General features: G+C 39.9%; 2 long non-coding RNA genes across 7 annotated transcripts in view; one reads left to right on the top strand and one right to left on the bottom strand.

Moving 5' to 3' along the window:
• LOC117879945 overlaps nt 1-18,620 on the bottom strand; it is an 86,673-nt gene extending 68,053 nt beyond the window's left edge. For all 6 annotated transcript variants that reach the window (XR_004646436.1, XR_004646433.1, XR_004646434.1 and 3 more), the window contains exons 1-2: nt 18,429-18,620; nt 17,089-17,238 (exon numbers count right to left, since the gene is read on the bottom strand). This is a non-coding gene — a long non-coding RNA (uncharacterized LOC117879945). The remainder of the gene's footprint in view (nt 1-17,088; nt 17,239-18,428) is intronic.
• Nucleotides 14,016-15,440, top strand: LOC117879944. Its single transcript, XR_004646430.1, has 2 exons — nt 14,016-14,667; nt 15,308-15,440. It is a non-coding gene; the product is annotated as an uncharacterized LOC117879944 (long non-coding RNA).
• Nucleotides 18,621-21,130: the final 2,510 nt, after the last annotated feature.

Consider the following 21,130-nt stretch of genomic DNA (forward strand, 5'->3'; position numbering starts at 1 on the left):
CTGTGGCAGCTGAAATAGAACTTCTCAGCAGAATGGCTAAGATCCAGTGTTTGGGTTTTCTCTTTCCTAGACTCCTCCTTCAGAGACATCCTCAAACTTCAAGTTCAGCTCTGTTTGTTTGAATTTTGGGTTAAAATATTATTCTGGGTTGGGTAGAATAGAATCAAAAATATATTTGGACTAGGGCAGAGCTCTCGTTCAGGCCAGATAGCTGGATTTGAAGAAAATCCCCTCCAATTTATTAAATAAACTAGAATACACTTAAATACAAAAGCTACCACACTTGGCAGTCAAATACATGTGATTTATGTAGATCTATGATTTCACCAGTTGTTTCAAGGTTAATTTTCTTTCTTCCGGGACTTTTAAAGAAAACCTTTGTCAATGAACTACAGTGAGAACCTTTCCCCTTTTGAGGATGGGGGAGGAAAGTTGATAATGAAGACTGAACTATGAACACTCCCCTCCATCCATCTGGTAAGTGGTGAGGAATTTTACCATTCAAATGAAAAAACAGTTTTTGTTTTTTGTTTTTTTTTTCCTCACAGCACTTGCCAGGCTTCTACACATTATTAAAACACATGGAGAATGTTGCAGTGATGAGTTTGTGTAAGGAGGAGGGAGGGCAGTAGGGGACAACAGGTGGGACAAGTTAGGGCAACAATACGTTTAACAATAAATATTAGGTATCAGAGGGGTAGCCGTGTTAGTCTGAATCTGTAAAAAGCAACAGAGGGTCCTGTGGCACCTTTAAGACTAACAGAAGTATTGGGAGCGTAAGCTTTCGTGGGTAAGAATCTGAAGAAGTGAGGTTCTTACCCACGAAAGCTTATGCTCCCAATACTTCTGTTAGTCTTAAAGGTGCCACAGGACCCTCTGTTGCTTTTTACAGATTCAGACTAACACGGCTACCTCTCTGATACTTAATATTTATTGTTAAACGTACTGTTGCCCTAACTTGTCCCACCTGTTGTCCCCTACTGCCCTCCCTCCTCCTTACACAAACTCATCACTCCAACATTCTCCATGTGTTTTAATAATGTGTAGAAGCCTGGCAAGTGCTGTGAGGAAAAAAAAACAAAAAACAAAAACTGTTTTTTCATTTGAATGGTAAAATTCCTCACCACTTACCAGATGGATGGAGGGGAGTGTTCATAGTTCAGTCTTCATTATCAACTTTCCTCCCCCGTCCTCAAAAGGGGAAAGGTTCTCACTGTAGTTCATTGACAAAGGTTTTCTTTAAAAGTCCCGGAAGAAAGAAAATTAACCTTGAAACAACTGGTGAAATCATAGATCTACATAAATCACATGTATTTGACTGCCAAGTGTGGTAGCTTTTGTATTTAAGTGTATTCTAGTTTATTTAATAAATTGGAGGGGATTTTCTTCAAATCCAGCTATCTGGCCTGAACGAGAGCTCTGCCCTAGTCCAAATATATTTTTGATTCTATTCTACCCAACCCAGAATAATATTTTAACCCAAAATTCAAACAAACAGAGCTGAACTTGAAGTTTGAGGATGTCTCTGAAGGAGGAGTCTAGGAAAGAGAAAACCCAAACACTGGATCTTAGCCATTCTGCTGAGAAGTTCTATTTCAGCTGCCACAGAATGGGTATAACTTACATTAGCTTCTCCTAGCACATATACCCACTTGAACAAAAGTTAATGATTTGGGGGGTCTCACTTTTTGGGTTTTCACCTAGAAACTCTTTAGTGAGACCGGATTTTCAGAAAATGCTGGACCAGCACCTTAAAAGGTCCTGATTTTCAGAAGATATCTGCAGTTGAGACGTCTAAAATCACTAGCCACTTTTTAATGTCTTTGCCTTAGTTGCGTTTTAATGTTTGCCGATTCTAACATAGGCCCTACATAGATGTTTATCCCAGTTGTGTTTAACTGTAGGCTGAAGCCTTCCACTATCCTGCCTACAGCTGAATTTATAGTTGTTATAATTAACTAATAACATGTGAAAACACAACTTAATATTCAATGTAGACATACCAATAACTTGCAGTGGAAGAATTGTGTATTAGGGGAGAAAGCAAGTGCTTGTTTTCTTTCCCCAAAATACTTAACATAAAATCCTAATTTATTTTTTTTTAAAAGAGATTTCAGCTTTTGTTTTCACCAAATAATTATTGATTAATTACTCTAGAATTTCGTGCTCTGCAGAACAGGGATTGTAATTATGTGCCAAATTATTCCATAATTCATTGCTTTTGGATTGGAAATTAGGAGCACCCAATATTTGAAGAGAATTTAGCTGATAAACACAGAGAAGACACACTTTAAAAACCCAGTTTTTTAAAAATTGAGAAATCATGCATAGTGACCAAAAAGGTGCACTGGTTTTAACATTTAATTTAAGTAAAGGCTCTGCCAGGTCATTGTCACATGATTTTTTAAAAATTTGGCTTCCACCTAATGTTTATCTAGACCTACTAAGATGTAAAAAACGTATCTGTGGTCCCCCATGTAGTCATTATGGGTCACTTCCGAGTGTGGGCCCGGCACGAGGACGCCGTAGCATACCCGGTACTGCTGGGATGGGGATGAAAACCTTTATTCAAAAACAAAATAAGATATTTGAAGCCACACTTGATTTAGACCTCCACTCAGCCCCTAGAGAACAAACTATATATCCAGAATATTCTTGAATTTGGTTTATTTGTGTGGGAGAGAGTTGCTATTTAGTTTTGTCTTTTTTGTTTAAGCACTCAGGGCTGGCTTGGGTCCCTGAACACAAGTGCTTAACTAGCACATTTATGAGACATCTTAAGCCTGAATCTAGCAGTCAGTGGAGCTGCACCTGCATCTCCCCACCACCAACTCTTCCACCCAAAGTTACATTCAAAAAATGTATTTATGAATGCTGGGTTTTCTACTTTGGTCCAATAATATTTACCAAACTCTTTTAAAAGTTACTTTCTTTAGCCTGTTTCTCCCTTTGCCTCACCATCCCCGTCATGACTTCAAGTGAAACAGTAAAGTTACTGGGGAGAAGTATGGGGAGGAAAATTGCTGCTGCCCATTATTTGCAGGGAGAAAGGGCCACTGAAACACACACACACACACACTTTACCACCAAGGCTACCACAATCCACCTCAAGCCTCTATCTCAACCTTCACACCTGGGCTCTCCTCCCTCTGCCCCGCTCCTGTCCCCCCCCCCGCATACAATTATCCTGCACCTTCACACAAGGGGTCTTTCCTCAATCTCCCTGCTACTGCCCAGTGCCCACCCCCACCCACTTTCACCCCAGGGCTGTCACCTCCCTCCCTTCTTCTGCCTCCCCCCCCACAGAGCCAACCCCCACCTTCAACCCAGACTCTTCCCTCCCTTCCTCTACCCCCCCCACCTTGGTTCTCCTACTCCCCCCCCCCCCCCACACACACACACACACACAGAGTCACAGCCAGTCCCACTGTCATTGCCCCCCACCCAGCCCCAGGGGCCTCAGACAACCAGCCTCTCTTACACTGGCCTGATGGCAGCTGAGAGGGGACACACACACACACACACACACACACACACACACACACACCCTGTAGGCGTGAACCTGCAGGATCGAGATGATGCCCAGGAGCCCAGAACTGGGCATCAGGGTTTCTGGGGGCAGCTGCATGCTGGGAGTCACAGAACTGCTGCCGTCCCAGGAGAGCGAGGGGGGGGGGAGCAAAGAGCCCTCATAACCATACCCCTCTGTGCTGCATGTAGTCATTATGGGCCCCTTCTAAGTGTGGTGGCTTAGAAGGGACCCATAATAAACCTGGCTGCTCTGGGTTGCACAGGGGCGGAAAATGTGGCAGTTTACAATGTGACCAGTGATCTGGGATTCTTTGTGTTTAGGGTGCCTAAACACAAACAGTATTCACAGACAAAACTTAGGTGGCATGCTACTTGTCCCTGAAATTTTAAACACAGTGTCTAGGCTATAGAAAGTGGGAAGCTTTTGCATTTTGAAAATCTGCAGTACCATGCTATAAAAGTGCAGGATATGAAAGGCAGACACCCACAATTAGTTAAAAACTCTTGGCCTCTTCATAACCATAAAACTCTAACATTGTGTCACTGTTTTCACTAGAATATTCTCCAAACATTTCTCAAGGTTCATTTTGCTGTCACTCCCTCTTGCAAAATCAGAAGATAATTCTGTCTCCTTATTAATTTCTTTCTCAGCTTGTTTGATATCAGTAACATGCACCAACACTATGTGAACTTTTCATCTCTCTTCAAGGCCACCAGTTTGGATTTTTCTGTCTACAGTATTTTTAAAGGTAACTGTAACTTTTCAAAGAAAGATCACTTGTAGAAAACTTGTAGGTTACTTCATCAAAGCTAGTCAGATTGTTGTGAAGAATAATATCTTAAATATCTCTTTAGGCAGTATTCTAGGTAGAGCTATTAACATTTCTGACTAATTAAAATTGAAGTAGTTTTGCATAAGCCATTGGTCAAAAATGTTCAGATGCCGTAACGGTCATATAAATAGGATTGAAGAAAATTCTCCTTGGGTGATATTTTGATGTCTGTTGACACAGAATAAACCAGTAAGTTTCATTTACAGACTTTATCTAGCAAAAAATATGCAATTCTTAACTTTACTCCTGTGACTAGTCACATTGAAATCAACAGATTATTCATTGAAATAAATAGACTATTCTCTTTTAAAATATCAAGCATATATAATTTTTTACAGGATTGGGACTTTAAGGCCCAATCCTCAGCAGCTGTAAATAGGTGTAGCTCCAATGATGTCAAAGAGGTATGCAAATATACACCAACTGAGGATCTGTGAACTCTTTAGGATTGTTATTTCTCTGTTCTTGAGAGAAATATCCTAAGGGCCAAATTATGCCACCTTTATTAATGCTGAGCATTACTTTACTCCTCAAACACTCCTATTAAAATCAGTGGGTCCATTCATGGAGTTAGATACAGAATTTGCCTCTACGATGATAATAATTTTACCACTAATGCAGAGGAAAACCATAAAGAAAACCACAAGGATAAGAGGATGGCAGTGAGCTATATTGCAGGAAGTCATGCCAGTTTGTGGCAGCTACATAATTTTCATCTGGAGTCTGCACCCAGCCTATTTAACAGTTAAAAAAAATCTCATAAATGCTAAATCAGTTCCACTTATCTTTTGTTTTTTTCTAAAAAGATCTACTGTAGGCAATGTAGTTGTAGCTGTCTCGGTCTCAGGATATTGGAGAGACAAGGTGGATGATGTAGTATATTTTACTGGACCAACTTCCAATAAAGTTGGTCCAATAAAAGACATTACCTCACCCACCTTGTTTACTGTAGGCAATAGCTTTGTAAACCCCTGTCAACAAATCTATGTTGGAAATACCCACTATCAGGATTTGCACAAATTGCCAAACAGTTCTAAAAGTCTGTAGAATACATTTAAGCCATGAATAGCACAGTTCAAAAGTGGTTCTTTCCTCAACACAGTTTGAAAGTTGTAGGGGCGGATCCTCAGCTGCTATAAATCAGCGTAGCCACAGTGAGGCCAGGTGAGGTTTGCTGATTTACACCAGTTGGTGATCTGGCCTGTAACACAGATATGGACAGGCCTTTGAAGTTCTCATATTATTCAAATACCAATGATTTGCTTGGGACTTTTGGCTTGTTGAACACATTTTCTTCTGACTGATCTTTGAAGTGCAGGAATTTGTTTATGCTTATTAAGGATTTAGCAAATCACTACATAAAAAAGTATGGAAGCCCTGGCTCCCACAATGCTATTCATTTTTAGGTGTAAGCTCAAAGGGAATCTTTCTGGAAGGTTATGGAAATGATTAATTACAATTTTCCCAATATTTTTCACACACATCCACACTTGCCATGTCTGTCTGTCCTGGAGTTCAATTAAGAGGGCCAAAATAGCATGGGGGGGAAAATAAAATCCATCTATTTCCAGACTGATAGGAAACCTGAAGTGCCAGAAATGATGTGAGAAAGTCCAAAGATATGCTGACAAAGTGGTTCTGATAGTTTTCATGAGGATCTACACATTTCTCAACCACATCTAATCTGTCCCTTTTTTAAAATTTTTCCACCAATAATTGTAATTTGTAGCCAACACCTGCTAGTCCTGACTATAATGAAACAAAAGTCTTATTTGAAGTTATTTGCGGTTTTGCCTGGTCAAGGACTGATACTTGCCAACTCATTATATTAAGATACTAGGGTACAGATCCTCACCTGTTGCAAATTGCCAGAGCTCCACTGAATTCAATAGAGTCATGACAATTTACACCAGCTGAGGGTCTGCCCGTAGAAGTTTCTGTCTTTAATATTTCCATAAACTCGGTCTGTGAGTTTTAATTCTGGACACTTGGGACCTCCCCTGCCACCATGGTCACATTCAGGTCATGAATTCCAGTACAAAGTAACTGCAAACTTACAGCCAAAATGAAAGGTATGTGCTAAATAAGTTAATTGGTTACATATGTACCTTTTAAAAAGAACTGCATGCTTAACTTTAAACATGTGAGTAGTCTCATTGAAGTCATGGGACTACTCAAGTTTATAAAGTTACATATATGTAAGGGTCTTCACTACCAAATTAGCCTGGGGGATTGGCACTTGGGTAAGAGCAGCCACACTCCAAAGTCAGACACCAGTGCATCCACACTGATGCTGTAGTCACTTGTCTATCTGGGACCATATCCTGTGGGCCTTAGCACTGCAGTAAGCAGAGCTGCTCTATGATTTTTTCACAGTGAATAGTGGGAGAACTCATTTGTCCTTCTGGGCAATGGGAGGAACTGGGGGAAGACAATAGAGGACTATCAGCTCTCAAGTGGTTTAAGCTAAGCCTTTGCTGAAAAAATGGACAGGCTACCAGCTCAAGTGTAAGCAGCACTCAGGATTTAGCGGATAGCCAATAACAGGCCAACTAGCCCAGGTGAGTGGTTTGCCTGGGTGGATGGGCGACTCCCAAGTAACAGCCCAGGTTGTCTTCACTGTGGATTTAAAGAATTTGCAGAATTAGGGCCTAATTTCTTCCATGTTCTCCTTTAGATAATCTTCAAGATATTTAATAGGCTGAGACATAGGGATGGTCTCTAGATAATACTTAGTCCTGCCTTGAGTGCAGGGGACTGGACTAAATGCCCTCTCGAGGTCCCTTCCAGTTCTATGATAAGTGCCCCACAGACCACCTTATCCTCTGCATCCTCAAGACAACTATACTCTACAGGGATCCAGCTCCTGCATAGAACAAGTTTCCTACTACTGAGCTCTGAGAATAGAGAACCATAGCAGTGGGGCTTTTTGCCAGAAGAGATTAGAATGAGCCCAAGCTGGCTGTGTTTAGTAAAAACACCCCTTTCAAATAAAAAACATATACCAGAGCAGATGGTCTTTAAAAGAAAGCCCCACTCCCCTGCAAAGAGAAACAGAGAAATCCACCCTTTTCTTCTGGACATTTATGCTCTTTAGTTTTGTGCAATGCTTAGATTCCACTGTGACAGGCATTGTATAAAACGAAACAGAGGTGCTAATTTGCCTCCTAATTCTCGTTTTAGGACATCAAATCTTGTAGCTATGTTGAATTTGGACTAACTGTTGAGTTATGATACGTAAAACACTGGTACAGCAACATACGTTCTCACTAATAGTGGAAAATGAACAAGTGTAATAAGGGTTTGGGGCCTGATCAGAAGTGCATTGTAGTCAATAGGACTCTTTCTATGACTAAAATGGACTTTGAATCAGGCCCCTGCATATTTGTTCATTCCAGTTCACTTTGTAACAAGCTGCTTCCTGCAGCTTGCACACAGTCAACTTTGTTCACCCTGTTTGGTCGAGAAAGATACAGACTTGAAGGACACCCGCTTTATCTTGCATTCTTTTCACACTTAAAATGTTTGCCAACTTTGTTATTTCAGATACACAATACACTGACTCTTCTTCCCGACCTTTAGACCGTCAGCATTTATGTCACTGGCATATTTTTCTGTTTATGTTTCAAATATTTGGGTACATTTTGTGTAGCTGCAATTTAAGATGATTTAGTAGGAAAGAAGAGTGGGAAAACTATGTGTCTTGTACCCGTTATCAGAACCAACTTGCAAGGTGAACTTCCTACTTCTCCTTGTTTTTAAAACATGGAAAAAATTTATGCAAATACACTGGTATTATTACGTCCTTTTTTTCAGAAATAATACAAATATAAATCCTTTTTCATTCAATGCATTTCTCACTGGCATAAATTCTCACAGATCCTAATCTAGCAAAGCCCCTATGCACTGGTATAAGCAAGTGAGTAGCCCCAATGACTTCAGTGGGACTTATTCTTAAAAAGTTAAGCATCTATTTAAGAACTTGGCAGAACGTTGCCAGATGGAAATAAAAAGTGACAAAACGTTTCTGCCATAGGGTGTTTACAATCTAAGCTGGACAATACAACTGGAGCCTATGAGCATCAAGGCAAACCTAAACAATTTTAATTAGATAATTTGTCTTTCATGCATGCCTCATTCCACCACCACCCCTCCACCTTTGTAGGTCTGTTCTGTCCATAAAGTTCAATGTAAACCAGTGGTTCTATAAGAAAATAATATATATGACCAGATTTGAAAGAGTGAGCATAGGTACAACTCTGATTTACAATGTGCATATAAATATGGAGTTAGGGTGTGTACTGAGGCATCATATATTGTAGTTTTGAGAATTGTCAGCATATACATAACTGAAAACACAAAAAAACAGGGGAATAAATTTAGGGGGGAAAATGGAGGGACCAAGAACAGAAGGCTGAGGGACACCTACAGAAAGAGGGAGAGGAACCACTGAAGGCAATGCTGAAAGTATGATCACCCAAGTAGGAGGATCAGGAGAGGACAGAATTTTGGATGCCCAAGGAGAGAGGTTGAACCACCCTGTTGAAGGCAGCAGAGGGATGGAGAATGACTATTGCTTTCAAGTTGTGATATTTGCATGTATTAGCTAACACAATTTAAAAGTCCAGTGTAGAGAAACAACACTGCTTTTAACAGGTGTTAAGTTAGTCAAGGTAAAGACAAGCATCAAAGAGAAAAGATCACTAAGAGATCATTCTACTAACATTTTCAATCCCTCTCAGAAACACACCTGCATTAAGAGGAATGATAATTCATTCCATTGCATATTTAGGGAAAGAAAAAGGAATATGACAGAGAAGAGGGACATTGTATGATGCAACTGCATCCACTGTGGGGCATACAGATACCCCTTTTCTGTTAATAGTCCACTTCAGTGAGCACCCAGAAAAGGAGCCCAGGAGTGAAAAACATCAGAGGAGGGTATTCATATACCTTTCAGAAGAACAAGCTGCTCCATCCTCCTCCTCCACCTGGGCACCAACATGGAAAGGGCACTCATGGGTGAACACTCTCCCAACCTTTAACTCAACTGGGGACCTTAATCTAATCTCAGGTGGGACACTAGAAGCTCTGATATCACCACTGTGTCAAGAATGTTAGGGATATTCATTAGAGAAGCACAATGCCTGACCACGTGCTCTTTACAAGATGGAGTTTTCTGAAAAATATTCTCCTAGAAACCTGGCCCCTACCTGATTTTCCCAGCTGTCTCCTCTCAGGGTCTATAAATCATATATTGACCCAAGCACCCCAACTGCTGCTTGATTTCCAGTTTCTAAGAACTATACCTCCAGCCTAATTACCCTCCTCCAGCTGGCCTCCTGGCCCCATTGAATCATATCCCAACCACAATTGTGGCCTCAACCCCTATAAATCATGTGGTTGGTGGAGGATCAGTCCAAGACGTCTATGTCAGCTGCAAGAGTTATTTCCCTGTGAGCTCTCCCTCTCTCTGCTGCAGCTGTTCACGAACATCCATGCATAGAGGGACAGGGCACAAGTGTTTGTTTTAGATAGGCAACCCAGAATAGAGCAATTTATCTGGTTAACATTAAAAAAGGGCTGGTCAAATGGTTAGAAGCTCAAAGGGACTGACAGAAGGACACAATGAATTATATGCTTAGTTTGGATGGCCATCCTCAACTGTCCCTTTAAACTCGTGGAAAGTTTTTTCCACACAAGCTCCCTTGTTATATACATTGTTACTGGCCTGTAAATTAGTCACAGAGAGAACATTAATAGTTACAATCAAGAGATCATCTCTGGGGAGCAAAAGGAAATGTATAAAGACTTCTACAATTTTTAAGCTGAACTTGCCAGGTTCATTAGCCTGGGCAAATTCAATACAAGTCCTGTATAATTATCATATTTGCATTTCCAGTAACTGGAAAACCAAAAAGTTCTCTTTAAAAATAAATAAATAAGTCACCTTAGCCAACTTTTTTCAGCAGCAAACTGACTCACTTCTATCTAAAAAGAAGGTGTGCTCCACTGTACATACCATACAGAATGACGGACCATGGAGGTGGAGAAGACCTATAGGTTTTCCAGAATGCCTCCTTGACAATTGGGGATTCAACCTCTGACCCAGTTTGGACATACGGGGCCCGATCCTGCTTCCACTGAAGTCAATGGGTGTTTGGTCATTGACTTTAATGGGAGCAGGATCAGTATCCATTTTTGGAAATCCAATCTCTTCAGTTTTATGCAGCACCAAATATTTAAGATAGCCAGCACTAATCCACTCATTGACAGCATTTGAATGCATTGCAAATAAATACATTTAACAATTGCTATCAGGCAACATCAAAAGGGAGGGTTCACATATTAACTAGGGAATAATTCCTGTTCCCCGTTCGCAACTACTTAGAACATCAGACTATTCAAAGATAATGCTGGAGATTAGATTGGAATTTATCATGAGCCTACCAGTTTGAGAATATGGTAGGCTACTGAATAATCTCTTGATAAATAAGGCAATACAGGTTACTTTTAAAGGATAGTTTCATTAAGGTGAAATGTATCCTCCCGCTCAATGAACCCCCTAGTAATTGGGCTATGTAAGGGGATCTCCATGGAGACTAAGGGAGAAAGGATTCACACATTCAATAAAGCCAAGGGAAAATGTTGTTCTGCTCTTAACAAGCCACTGTTCTAGAATATAGGTGGAATAATGGGCATTGCTGTTCTATACCCGCCAGGCAGAGTTATTAGATCTGCGTAACTGCAGATCCCAGAGTATTGCTCCAGCCTGCCCTACAATATCCCCTATGCACCAGCATATTTGAAACTGGCATGGAATTCCCCTCCAAAGCATACAGGAAACAAACAGTCACATCATAGGCCTTAGCCACACTGGTGCTTTACAGCGCTGCAACTTTCTCGCTCAGGGGTGTGAAAAAACACCCCCCTGAGCGCAGCAAGTTACAGCGCTGTAAAGCGCCAGTGTAAACAGTGCCCCAGTGCTGGGAGTCGTGCTCCCAGCGCTGTAAGCTAATCCCCTCGCGGAGGTGGAGTACCTGCAGCACTGGGAGAGCTCTCTTCCAGCGCTGGCGCTGCAACCACACTCGCACTTCAAAGCGCTCCGCGGGAGCGCTCCCGCGGCAGCGCTTTGGAGTTTTGAATGTAGCCTATTCCTCACCAGCACAACCTCACTGCAGGGCTTACGTGGTGCAGAGGGCCTTGTGTCAGCCTTCCATACCCTCAAAGCACAATCCATCCGTGTACTTGTGTTAGAAATTGTTGCCTGCACTTGTGATTGTGCAGTATTTCCTGAAGCTAGAACCAGTGACCTAGCAATGAACGTCTTCATATCTCACAAACTATTTGGAAAGCAGCACAGCAACATTCAACATGGATTTGGAAAACAAACCAAAAGCTCCTTTTCCCTCATAACACTACACAACATTGTATTTATGTGCGCTCATGCTGATAACCCGCCAAAACACCTTAAAACCACAAGGGTTAAATGGCAATGTGGTTTCAGACAAAATCTACAGTAGGACAGTGTAAAGCACGTCATAATAAAAATAAAACACACTTCCCAAGCAAAAAATGTCCCTTTACCCATAAATAAACCCTTATCAACACACACACACACACACACCAGAAGTGAAATAAAAGTGTCTTCCTCCATTCCATGAAAGACCTCAGCTCACAGATGAGCTCTGGCATAAAGCTGAGACAAGCATTCCAAAGCTGTATGTGCTCTGCCTTCTGGAGAATATATCATGGGATCATCAGCAATTCTAGCCTCACTGACTTTAAGTGCCATGATGGGAGTTAGAACATCAGACATTCCCTCAGATATACTGATCCTAGATAGTAGGTTTTTTGTTTTTAAACAACAGCTTGAGGTTATGATCCTACAAAGACTTATGCACATGCTTAACCTTACTGGTCTATTTGTGTGCATGAAGTTAAGTACATGCATGTGGCTTTGTAGGACTTTGAAGTGCACTCACTGAGCTAGAGACCACCAAGCTGCTCATAAAGCACTCGCATAACTAGTCCTTAGAGACATTAGAAAGTTAGGCTGCACTAGCTGCAGCCTGTGTGTAGCTTTCAAGGGAAACCCCGATCAGAGTGCTGTTCAGTAACTGAGCCCAGAGATCACAAGAGATTGGGACTTTTTAATATTTCTGGGGTTGAAAAAAATAGTCATTCTGACTTGTATGAGTGGCTCATGCTAAAAAATTGCTTCCAAATTGTAAAGTATACTTACCTTCCTGGGCAAAACACACTAACAAAGGGCCTAGTGCTTTGCAACTGAAGTAATGGGAGCTTTGTTTGAGCAAAAATTGCAGAATCTGACCCAAAGAGAAGAGCTATAGGTTAGATGCATTAGGTACTTCCCTGATATACAAGTGTAATGCCCACAGACCCTGTTCGTCAGAGGGCTGTGACCTCTGGATCTTAGTGCATGAGCCTGTACGGCATGAGCTAAAAACAAGGTGGCTCTTAGCTAAGGCTCTAGAGCAACTCATTTAACTCTCTCTCTCTCTCAGTGGTCTTGGTGCCACTAGAGGTGACAGAACACCACACCTAAGAGGTGTGTGGGTTACACAAACATTCAGTACCCTTTATAAATTGCAACCTTAAGGTTCTGATCCTGCAAACTCTTAGGCACACGAATAACTCTACTCAAAAGTGAGCAGACCTATTGACTTCATTGTGGACCTTTCATCTGAATTGTTGTTCATGTGCACAAGTGAAAAGTCCCACTCTTGTGAACACCAACAAATCCTCAGCAGCTGAAACAGTGCATCTCAGTGAACTACAACAGTCAATCTTCAGCAGCACATAACAATTAGTATTGTGGTTACTTAGTATGTGAGGAAAACTGCAGATGCTGTGGCATTCTGATCCACTTTGAATTAGTTCACCCAGCCTTCCTCTAACTGCAAGAAGATCTATTTCATCATATGTCCATAATATGGCACATTTAGGAAACAGTTGATGGAGTAAAAAGATCAAGAAAGTGTTGGAACATGCTGAAGGAAAAGAAGCAACTAGAAAACAAATGGTTAAAGCATTTGTTAGCAATAAGGATTAAATATGGTGAAAGAGAATTCTCAGCCTTGGTACCCAGTAGGGGAGCCTCGCCGGTGCCTGGATAAGCAGGGAAAAGCCTTGTACACAGACCTTGATATCTCCTCACTAAAGCCATGTTTGCAGTGAAGGACATTGATAGAGATTTAAAAAAAAAAAAAAAACGACAAGGGGAAAAAAATGTAGTGCAACTTTCCAGAACGAAAAGTTCTCTCCCAGGTTTACATTTTCCAACCCATTGACGTATGTGAAAGAAAAAACAAGCGATAACTTCTCATCCTCACTGCACATCTCAGGCCATCTCTTCTAATCATTCCTTTTGTCAGTTGCACTCCCTTACATACCTCCCCTGGCCCACAAGTGATCCTTTTCCAAGTTTTCAGCACTTTTACTAAGCAATGCTTTTGTGCACCCAACCTGCAGGTGCACCAGAGTCCTTGGCAAGGGGCAAGCTGATTATCACTTATGAAAACAGCTACACTGTATTGTCCATACTTCTTCAAGGTCTTGAGCAAGGCATAAATGCTGATGAAAAAGAAGTTGATGCAGACAGAGCTTCAGAGGGCTAATCAGGTAAGTCTTATTTGTTGTTTGCAGAGAAGGCTTTACAGTACTTTGCAGTTTACATACAACGTTTTTTCTAACTCTCTTATGTTTGTTTTACTTATCTAATGGCTTTATACAATCAAACAAAACTTTAGTATTGTACAATAATTCTGACTTCATGCTAATGAGAATGCTGTCTTGTTAATGACCTGAAATTCATCTTTAGATGATTTGTGGAGAAATTATTGTTATTGACTTTTTCCTTCTGCAGACTCCATATTTTATTTGTTTTTAAAGATACTAACTTAAATTGATTCATTTTCTATATACTGAATACTGTTAAAACAATATTGATGCTTGATATATTTAGTCATCACTTTCTTGTGTTTTAACCACTGTTCTAACCTGTATCCATTGGGGGATATTTCAAGAAAACAGATACTGTTTCAAGGGTAATTACTGATTTTTATTCTCATTAACATATGTGTTTACACTTTAGGTTTCCTTGCCAACTGTTGGATTTCTTTTGATTCTGCTCGTTGTTCCTTTTTCCTATGCATATACTTCTTTGAGAATTGGAACTAAAGAGGCATAGGGCATGGGAAAATGGGGCGACTGAGGTACTCCACCACTCACTCTACAAAGCATCTTTGGGAGGCATGTGGGGAAAAAAAATGAAAGCATAGTAAGTACCTGGTATAAACAAACAGGTTAATTGTGAAATTCTAAGGGTAGAAAAATGCTTATTAATAGTAATGTGTAACAATTTATATAATATTTACTCAGATACAGTAGCTGAATGTTTGTCTCATGTTAATACATTTATTATAATTTCTTGTCATGGGAGTAACAATATTTAGCACACGCCTATTTATTCAATTACAAGAATCAATATGAATTTGTTAGAGGTTCCTTCTTAAAGAAATGCATTGCTTAGGGCTCACTCCTGTAGTCCTTACTCAAGCAAAGCTACCATTAAATTAATGGGAGTTTTGCCGGACTAAGACTGCAAAAGTGGGCACTTTGGGTCAAATCCAGAGCCTACTGAAATCAGTGAGATTCTTTTTATTGAGTTCAGTGAACCCTGGATGAGGCCCATAGGACCAGTCATGCCACTGCTATGAATGCTGGTGGTCTTTAATGGGACTACTCATGGGAATAAGGATCACAGAGTTCTTAGGGCCCAATCCTGCAAAATGCCGATTGCCTCTTGTATGGTGCTGAGGACTCACAGCTTCCACTGATGTCATCTTGCAAGATCAGGCCATTAGTCTGAAACAAGTAAAGAAAGATAAGACTCACTTTTTCCTTTGTTTCATCCACAGGTATTTGGAAAGTGTGACCTGTAACCTGACTCCAATTTTTCACTCAACAGGAAAATAGCCATTCATCACAGTGCTTTTATGTCTAATTAATTTTATTTAGTTTTGATACAGATTTCTGGAAAAAGGGTCCATATAATTCAAATTTATTTCATTTTCTATGTACTACAAGTGAAATAGAAATCTAATATTTTAATCATAAATCAGAAGTTTGCCTAATACTGTATCACAAAATCTAACAACACTACTTTGGTTATTGCTACATGTTTATATAAAGCAGGGCCATGTCATATTACATGGCATTCAATTTCTAACATATACTGTTATTATGCCACACAATACAGGTTAATTTAAAATAATACTTAAACTAAGTCAATACAGAGATACAAAGCCATATTTTCTATTGCCTTTAGCATGTAGAGTTTTGGAGAACTTTCATTTTACTTGTGAGTCATTCTTTTCCATATATTAAAGTGTAATAAAAATATTCTACCCACAACTCTGTATTATTCATTTATTTCATATTGAGGCTGGGTGGAGGGGAGAGTCAGAGGTAATTTAAACAATATATGTTAGTAACAATGCATTTTCTTAAATGTTTGCAAGATGCTTGAAGGGTGTTTGAACGGAATAAAATAATTGAATTGTGTTTTTCATAACACTTTAATTAAACCAAAATGCATCACCACTATTAAAGAACAAAAGGGATACAAAACAAATGAAAATAAAAACAATCTTGTTGCCGAGAGGGGAAACTCCATACAATATATGGGCTACTCAAATCCTGAGGAGATTTTGTATTAGAAATCAAAATATAAAAATGCAATTAAATAGACTATGGAATTGGTATGATGCTTGTGGAAAGCTCCCTTGTGTAAGAATTATGATCTATTTTTATATCCAAAGTGTATCCCACCAGGGTGCTCAAAGACACATGTACAATATGATTAAAACCACACACACACAAAATACAATTAAACCCATAGTTTAAATGGGCACCATCTTAAAAGTCAAAATGAATCAGACATGGGTACATGGGCACTATAAGCCCATTAAAGGATATAGAGACAAAAGTGTGGTGGGAGGAACTGCTAATAAATATGGGACCCAAGAGCAGTCATATTAAAATTGTTTGTAGGAGGAGAAGATTAAAGGTAGAGTGTGAAGCACTGAGGTGCATGTCAACAGGGAGAGAAATCCAAACCTTGGGGCCCAAAACAGGAGTGATCTCTCTTTTCTTTTGAAATTTAGATTAACAGCTTTCAAAAAAAGCAAATTAGAACAGCTGAGATTTTGGTAATAGCTTGAAAGTCAAGAAACCAATATAATGCACTCCCTGCAGCAAAAAATGAATGTGCTTCATTCACTGACTATTTTATGGGGTAGTCAATGCAGAGAAGTTCAGTTCATTCATACATATCCATTGAAAGGCATTTATCCTGCTAGGAAATAAGAGGCAGAGTGTTAGGGCCCCAGTCCTGAGAGGCGCTAAGTACTCCCAACTCAGAGTCAGTGGAAGCTATGACTCCTCAGCATCTCATAGGATCAGGCCTTAAAGGTTAATGAAATCATTAAACAGGCTGGTATCTAAGAGTACAGGGTGGAATTTTCAAAATCACTAAGTGACTTAAGAGTACAAGTTGCATTGAAAGTCATTTAGGTGCTTTAGAAAATCCCTCCGTTTGTGTCAGTCTAACTTTCACCATTCCAAATATCATTGACTAGCATTCCAGTCATGGGGCCAAAATTAAGCTTCACAAGCCATTACATATTGCTGTGCTTACCTGCTTTGCTGGATGGGGGCCTGAGCAGGAAGAGGGAGGAGCAGAGTGTAGTGGCTGGAGAAGGAGATAGGTGCAGGCAAGAAGCTGCAGCAAAATTCCCTGTCTCTTCATGACGTTACTAAATCCAAACTTTACTCCAGCTAAGCAACACTAATTAAAAAAAAAACAAACAAAAAAACCACATTGCTAATAGGGTTAATGCAAGAGTTAAACTAATCTGTTTTTCCCAAGTGAAATGGAGGCTTTTTCATTGGGATTAGTAGGGGGTGGGGATGAGAAAATTCAGCCATCCCCAGCCTTAAAAAAAATGGGGGGGGCGAGGGAGGAAGGGGTGCAAAAACTTCTCAGTGAACCCCTGCCTCACCCCCCACACACACTCATCTCCAGAAAGACTGAGATTGAGGGAAACTGATAAATGAATGTGAGGAATACAACATGCATAGAGGTATATGCTACTTAGCCAAATATTTAAACACACATTAAGGCGATATTAAGGGTCTGACTGAAAAATACAAAGGAGAGGAAATTCAGTGTTAAGTCTTTTACTGTCCTATTATGCTTCAGCACTGCAGAGTTCACAGCGCTGAAATACTTTAGCACAATGACCTGACTTAAAAATGAAGTGGAAGCCTTTAGCAAAATTCCTTTGCAAGACTATACTTACAGAGTTCATTTAATTTGTCATTTTAAAGGCAATTGTTAGGGAAAGGAAAGACTTTTATGATGCCCACTTCTATAGATACAAGACACTGATCACCTGCATCACAGCCAGTTACTGGAGTTTAAAGATACCATGAAATGTATGTTATCTTCATCTGCATTGCCATGTACTCTGTGGAATCATTAATCTCCAAGCAACAGATAGCATAGATCAGGGCCATTCAAAGATTTTATCTTAAAACACAGAAAAAAGAAAGGAAGAAAAGAAGCAGAAAGCAGAAGCTGCACAGAGGGAAAAACTGTTCTATTACATAACTCCAATTCCTGAAACGTGCCTGAGGATGCCTGTCCCTGTAAACCTTAAAACCAGGCTCTTTCTTGAGCCTCTCATTCCCAAAAACCACTTTGCACCAGTCTCTCTGTCATACAGTACATATCGGGTGAAGAAAGAGCTGGGGAAATTTTCCTCCACTAAAACCCCCTTTCCAAAGCTGCTTCTAATTTGTCAAGGAGCTCAGTAACTAATTATCATAAATTACTCACTACTTTTTTGTCCATGAGGGGAACAAGGGAGAAAAAAAAATAAATAAATAAAAATAAAAAAGCTGCAGTTTGGTTATGTTGAGGCAGGGCCCCCCAGTATCCTAGGTGGCACCAGTCTGCTCCAACGTATTTCCTACCTTGGCTGTCCTAGCTGAGGTGACTCAGACCTCTTCAGTCAGTTTTCTTCCTCTCACAGTGACTGACAAGGGCTGCTTCCATCAGGGAGGATTTTCCCTATCTCTCTGCCCTTCCTCTCTATTCTCTTCTCTCAGTTAATTGTCATCTCTCTTCCTATTTTCCGTCTTGTCCATTTTATCCCCTACTTCTCCCTCCCCTACTTCTCCCTCCCACACCCCCACCCAGTCTCCCTAATTCTCATCACCATGTCTTCAAGGTATTTCTCTCTTCCTCCCTGGAATCTGCTGCTTTTTGGTTGGGAGTGGGGCAATTCTTACAGGTTTCTCCTCCTCTTGTGAGTAGTACTTACTCCGAAAGGTGAACCATCAGTGTCAAGTTTCTTATTCCCTTTGCCAAAAAACATCATTTTACCCACCTACATCCCATCCCATTCAAAAAGGGAAAGTAAAGGAGAGAAAAGTGGAAGCATTGCTTTGTGAATAGTACTCATCTTGATTATATGCTGCTATTTTTGAACAGCTATGGGCCAGATCCAGCAAATCTTTACTTATGCATTTGACATTACTCACAAGAGTAATCCCATTGATTCCCCAAGATTGCTTTCTTTGCTTACACTTTTCCTAAAACCAATTCTAAAGGTTCTGCTCATTCATGCCCAGATTCAAAAGAACACACGGGCAGGTGCTTAATTTTAAACATTGAATCAGGACCTCATCAAATGAACAGAAACAATATCATGGAAAATCAAAATAAAAAAAATTAACCAACACAGCCTGAATTTTAGATGCCCAGCACTCTTAGATAACTGCTCATGGTCAAAACTACACACCAATAATTTTTCATAGAAACTACGCAATTCTAAATAATGAGTAATTTTTCAAAAAGTATAAGTAACTTGCAGTTCACAAAAGCAAGAGAAGTTCAATGTATCTAATAAATCTTTCACTATAAATTATACACTCAGCTTTGATTTCCTCACACCCCAAAGTTTTGAATGGCTGGTCCCTTCTAGTCTTATTCTTCTATGATTCTATGTCCTGTTAAACAATTTTGTGGAGAAAAATTAATTTGCATTGGGTCTCAAGATTACAAATGAGGATGATTCTAGAATTTTGCACAGAATCTTGTTTTTTTTAAATACTTTTTCATAATAAATATGAAAAAGTAACAGGTCATGATTTTTCCACATTATTACATTAGGATCTGGGCCTAGTTTTGTGGATGTAACAGCAATGAGGAGTGAACACAGTTTGAGTCCTAATCTCACTCCGTGGGACATTTTTCAGAAACAAAATATCGAAATGGAAACTCATAAGAACAACATAAGCTGCCGCACTACAATAAAATGTAGGCCAGGTCAAACATATATACACAAAAATCATATTCACAGTTAAATCTGAACAATGGTCTCCCAATAGATAGGCCCCTACTTTAAATGACAAAGGTATTTTTCATAATCATTTCTCTCATTATTTATAAATAACCCTCTTGAAACTTTAAAAGGAAACTCGATCCCTGACTGACATAACTTTTCCTGCTACCAGGTGCATACCCACGGCTTTGTGATGTGGGGAGTTTGCTCACCGTGAGCTCTGCATTTTGCTGGTGATTGTATTTATATTTTGTTTAGAAAAACACAGAACTGAAACATTTGTTTTGAACCATGACCCCTCCTGTCCTACCAGTATCAATCTTCACAGTACAACCAAAATACAACTCAGTGTTACCAGACCCTGAAATGCCAAGCATCTTAAGCCTAATCCTTAAGACTTGTATATGCTCCCATTTTGTAACTGTACTTACTTTTACTTGATTTTTCTTACTGTAGATGATCCTAAATTCTGCCTTAATAAATCAAGCAGACTAGTGGAGTCTGCTAGTTCAAGGCCTGCAGCTAATCTTCAGGCCAACTTTCCCTCCTACAGATGGAGTTTCTCTCTTTGCAGCACCAGGGACATGATGAGACCATTATCTTTCTAAAAGAAAAGAGAGGTCATTCATAACAAGGTTTGGGACTGATATTTTGCATTACAATTGCAGGAATGCAGTTAATATCACTGTGTACTTGTGCAATAGCTCCCTTGTAAAAGCATTTTATGGTATGTAATTAAGAAGACATGAAAATCTATTTTCCAAGCCATTGTAGCTCATCTAAATCTAACTTTGTTACATGAATCCACATTCTTTTATGAATACCTCTTTTGTCTAATTGGAATATATTTTATGATTTATGCATGAATGCCTGTTATTAGCTTACATTTATATAGAATATTTTATTGCAAAGTATTTTTACAAACTTTATTCCTGATTTGGCAATCAGATCGACGTGAGCAAATCACTGCACCCACATGCTGCCCAATGGAAACCAGTGGGTGAAATCCACTCCATCCACACAGGGCCCAAGCATTGGCCTCTATGCAAGTGGCTTGTGGAAGAGATTAAATTCACCTCACAACCCAAGGCCAATGTGCAAGTCTACTACACCAGCCACAGCCACTCTGCTCAAGTCACTTGAGAATTGGGTCACCTGGGCCATCCCTACTGCAGCCTTTTCTCCAGCATTCATCTTCATTCATTCGTTCTTCTTCCTCTGTACATTCATCTTCCTCTGTACAATCTATACGGGGCTTAAGTAGAGTGGAGAGCCTTACTCTGATCCTGCAGACCACAACAAACAAATCTCACCCCACATACATGTCCA

The sequence above is a fragment of the Trachemys scripta genome, chromosome 7 (assembly GCF_013100865.1).
Source record: "Trachemys scripta elegans isolate TJP31775 chromosome 7, CAS_Tse_1.0, whole genome shotgun sequence".
NCBI lineage: Eukaryota > Metazoa > Chordata > Testudines > Emydidae > Trachemys > Trachemys scripta.